Genomic DNA, 4755 nt, shown 5'->3' on the forward strand with positions numbered 1-4755 from the left:
GGCCTGCAGGAGGAGGGAGAGAAGGGGTTCAGTGGGGCTGGGATGGAGAGAGCTGGGGGCGCGGGGGGCGGCGGGGACAGGGACGGGAGTCGCAGGGATCTAGGGGAAGGTAGGAGAGGGGGCAAGGCATCTGGGAGGCAGCAAGGCCTGCTCTCAGCCCCGGCGGTGGCGGCGGCACAGCGCCCTGCTGCAGGAGCTCCCACGAGCGTGGTGAGAACCCACCCCCCTGGGGCTCCGCGTTCCTGCCCACGCCCTCCTCCAGCTCAGCCTCCCCCCGCGTGCGCACTCACCGCTGGCCCAGGCCGGACTGGGGCAGCGCTGCCTGCTGGCGCCCCTTATAACCACCCCCATTGTGACTCGTGCCCTGTGCTGTCACAGGCGCCAGAGCGCATCACAGGCACGCCCGCCAGCCAGCCCCAGCCTTTGGCCCTACCCCGGCTCAGCGACTCACAGCTGCCCCAGGCAGCCGAAGCCCCGACACCCACAAAGTGCAGACCCACCCGGCAGGACGTGGCTCCCAGGGGCTCCCTTTACAAAGCAGACAGAAGCCTCCCAAGCCCTTACCAAACATAAAATCGGGTGCCGTAACCCGTGGATGCTTGTTCCTTGAGATGCCATCCTGTGAGATGGGATCGGCTCCCTTGGTGCTGACCTCTGTGCTTGTGGACATGGGTGTGCTCTTGGGGCCTTCGTGACACCGATGGTGGGTGGTGGTGTATATCCTGGTGGTGGGGTGGGACCTGCCCATGGCAGGACCTCTGCTCCTGCTGTGCCACTGCGAGAGGACATTGCTTCCAAAGAGAAATTTCCCAGGGCGATGAGGGGGTGCGGGTGGAGATTTCCCAGGGGGAAACTCGCTCTGCCGATAGAGCAGCGTCTTCTCCATGTCCAGCATGTTCAGCTCTGCGGTACCAAGTCCCTGGGGAGTGTCTGGGACAGGCAGATTCTCTACCCGGAACCCAGTGAACAAGCCTCTTGCTTGGTCCCTGCCCAGACGGAGCTGCCAGGGAGTTTCCCGGCCCTTGTGAAATCGCCACCATGGCCATGGCAGTGCGAGGGGAAAGCAGGCGAAAATCATCTTTGTAGCCACTGTGGTCTTCACCGGCTGCTGCGCTGGGGAGACCATTGAGAGGAGGATGGTGCCGCTCTCGGCAGAGGGCTGCTGCGCAGGGATTTCCCTTTCCTTTCTGTGTCCCACGTTCTCCCCTCTTTTTCCCTGGGGTATGGGGTCAGGTGAATGCCATCAGCTCCCAACAAACCTGGCTTCTCAAAGGTAGAGCCATGATCAGAGAAGCCAAAACCTTGAGTACCAGCTACGCAGCCAGGCATTCAGTGCTCAGTTTGTCTGCTCCTCCTGAACCCCTTCCTCCTCCTGGCGGGATAGAGGAGAACACCACCTGTGCTCCTGATCCTTTTGGCCTTGCTCTGAGGGACACGCAGCCTCTTTTGCTGCTTCTAAGTTGCCTCGTCACAGTATTGTTTGACCCTACTTTGCATAGTAGGACTGGATGATATCCTGTACCATTCAGCAGGCTTGGCAGCCTCTCAGTGGCGTCAAGAATGTGAGCTGCTGGTGGGCAGCAAACTTCTCTAGACAAATTGTCTGGATGGCAAACAGGCGCTTCAGTGCCCCTCAGTAAGGAATCTCCAGTTGCTAATAGCTTACGCGCTTTCCTGGTGGCACTGGTTCTAATGCGGGCGGGTGGGTGGCTCACCTTTGCCTGCTTGACTTTTCCGGGATCCTGTCCCTTACTCACGTGCTCTGAATTCTCCAATCCCAGACTATCATGCCTGCTTCCTAGCCCCTGGAACACCTCTGTGAAACCCTCCCAGTATCTGGCATCATTGATAAGTAACTGTAGCAAGACCAACTCAGGGTCCTTTAGATCAAGAAGGAAGCAGGGGGATGGTGACGCCGCAGATTTATAGCTGCTTTGCAAAATAGTACTACGCGTGTGTTAAGTAGCGATTGGTCAAATCCTGTTGTACCTGGTCGCCCAGGAAAGGTATAAGAACCTCGTGTAAAACCTCGTTCGGGGTGCCCCAATTTGAATAGGACACCTCATGCGCACGAATAAAGAATTGCTCTTGTAATTCTGTCCTTTGCATCCTGGGTTCTCCCTGGGTCGGCACGGGCCCCTACAAAGTGATACACAGACACCCAGAAACGCAGCGCTTATTCAAACACACCATTTATTGGCAACTTGGCACAGAGTAAAGCTCCCAGAGGGAATAGACTCTCTCGAAGAGGCGGGGGCGGTCGCTGTCCAGGTGGTAGCGGGAGTCTCTGTCACAAGCCTTCTTGCAACAGCCTCTTCAGCTGCATCGGCTCAGACTCCCCAGAGTGTGCTTTTGCTCTGGAGGAAAGGTGTGTTCAGCAGTTCCCACTGCCAACTGAGCAGTGTCTTCTCCATATGCTGCGTGCTCGGTTCTGCGGCACCAGCCTCCCGGGGAGCGTCTAGGATGGGTAGACTCTCCACCCGGCCCCCAGTGAGCACACCGAGGCACATCAGCAGTGCCTCTTGCTTGGTCCTTGCACAGCCGGAGCTGCCAGCAAGAATGTCTGAGCCCCTGTGAAATGCCCTCCCGGCCGCAGCCAGTGCGAGGGGAAAGCAGGGCGAAACTCGTCTTTGTCGCCACCATCGTCATCACCGTCTGCTGCGCTGGGGACACCATTGAGAGGAGAACGCTGCTGCTCTTGGCAGAGGGCTGCTGCGCACGGGGTTTTCCCTTTCCTTCCTGTGTCCAGCCTTCTCCCCTCTTTTTCCCTGGGGTACGAGGTGGTTGTGTGCCATCAGCTGTGAGCCGTGCAAACATAGCTCTGTGCATGAAGACCTCTTTCATTGTCCATAGAACAGCAGCCTCGTGAGCCTATCTTGCAGCTCATCGAACTCACGCAGTGCCTCAGCGTGGGCAGCAGGATCCTGTGCCAGGTGCTGGAAGAGGTTGAGTGGCTCGGCCGTTTGGAAGGCTGGGGGCAAGGTGATCTCCTCGGGCACGGTCTCATTGCCAAAGAAGAAGTGATCAAGGCGTTTCTCCTCCAGGCAGCAGCGCAGGTACTGCATGATATCCTGCAGCCGCGGCAGGAAATCCCTCCTGCGCCAGCTTGACAGGGGTATGGAGGTCAGGAGGTGCATCACAACTGTCTTCAATATATAGGTGGAAAAGCCTGTGCCCACCAGGATGCGGGCGCAGATATGCAGGCATTTGAGGTGGCAGCTGTCATGTGGGGCTTGCCTGGCGATATGCCTGAAGAACTTCACCTCTGCCACAGCGTAGCTCTCTGGCCATGTCGTGCTTGGGGTGAAGATGGCCTCCGTAGTCTGGCTGCTCAGGAAGATGTCCGAGTCACCTTGCTGCACCCCAAACATCATCTCAATGGTGAGGCTCTCCGTGTGGCCTTTTGCCACCTGGAATTTGCAGGAGCGGCTGGAGGGCAGCACTTTTAAACAGCATTGGCACGACAGAGGCAAAATCACCCATGCTGCTTTCACCAATTGATGGAACTAGCGGGCAGTTTTCTGCCCATCTAGGTAGGATTCATCAGTGCAGAGGGTGCGTAGGAGGCTGGGGTCCTGATTCCTCCTCAGCTCCTCCTCGGGGTGGTGGAGAAAGCACAGCATCTGTCCTGCCAGCCACTCCCTCATGCAGATGCATACCAGCTCTACACCCATGGAGAAGGTCCTTGCCAGCATCTCCCCTGCAGTGCCCAGCTCCAGGTGGAAGGCATGCCCACGGGGGGGCTTGAGGGGCACAAGCAGGCGGTAGACAATGTCTTTCTCACGGGGACTCCAGCATTCAAAGGCGCTGCCCACCCCAATGGCTGATTGCAGCACTGGGAAGAAACTCTTTGACAAGAGCTGTTGAAGGCAAGGATGAAGTTGCCCATGAGCTCCTCTGCCAGCTGCCTCTCTTTGGCCATGTTCTGAACTGGCCACTGTATGTGCTCCTCCAAAAACCTTCCCACGTCATTTGCATCATCACTGTCATTATCTTCTTCCTCCTCCGCCTCCACCGGCTCCCTGTCGCTGCTGGAGCTTTCCTCGTCGCTGCTGATGTCTGGCTCATGTCTCTTTTTCCTGAGCCACCAGCAGAACCCAAAGAGCAGGACCAGGACTCCAGCAACGGCCCAGAATTGCCACTGCTGCAAGGCAGCAAAGAGCAGGGCTTCCCAGGCAAAGCCGCTCTGCTCCTGGCTACTCAGCTCCTGGCTCCTCAGCTCCTGGCTCCTTTGCTCCAGTTCCTGCAGCAGCCGAGTCATCTCCTGGCTCAGCTGCTCCGCACGCTGCTGCATGCGCTCGCGTGTGGCCTCATCCAGCTCATCACCGACCATCTGCGGGTACTGGAGGAGGCTTTGCACAATGAGTGCGAAGAATTCTGTGACAGCCATGGCCTGCAGGAGGAGGGAGAGAAGGGGTTCAGTGGGGCTGGGAGGGAGAGAGCTGGGGGCGCGGGGGGCGGCGGGGACAGGGACGGGAGTCGCAGGGATCTAGGGGAAGGTAGGAGAGGGGGCAAGGCATCTGGGAGGCAGCAAGGCCTGCTCTCAGCCCCGGCGGTGGCGGCGGCACAGCGCCCTGCTGCAGGAGCTCCCACGAGCGTGGTGAGAACCCACCCCCCTGGGGCTCCGCGTTCCTGCCCACGCCCTCCTCCAGCTCAGCCTCCCCCCGCGTGCGCACTCACCGCTGGCCCAGGCCGGACTGGGGCAGCGCTGCCTGCTGGCGCCCCTTATAACCACCCCCACTGTGACTCGTGCCC

At 59.2% G+C, this 4755-nt stretch overlaps 1 pseudogene; it reads right to left on the reverse strand.

The window, feature by feature from the left end:
• Positions 1-2840: 2840 nt before the first annotated feature.
• On the reverse strand, positions 2841-4294 carry LOC132321858 (inositol 1,4,5-trisphosphate receptor-interacting protein-like 1; annotated as a pseudogene).
• Positions 4295-4755: the final 461 nt, after the last annotated feature.

This window comes from Gavia stellata, unplaced genomic scaffold (assembly GCF_030936135.1).
Source record: "Gavia stellata isolate bGavSte3 unplaced genomic scaffold, bGavSte3.hap2 HAP2_SCAFFOLD_150, whole genome shotgun sequence".
Taxonomy (NCBI): domain Eukaryota; kingdom Metazoa; phylum Chordata; class Aves; order Gaviiformes; family Gaviidae; genus Gavia; species Gavia stellata.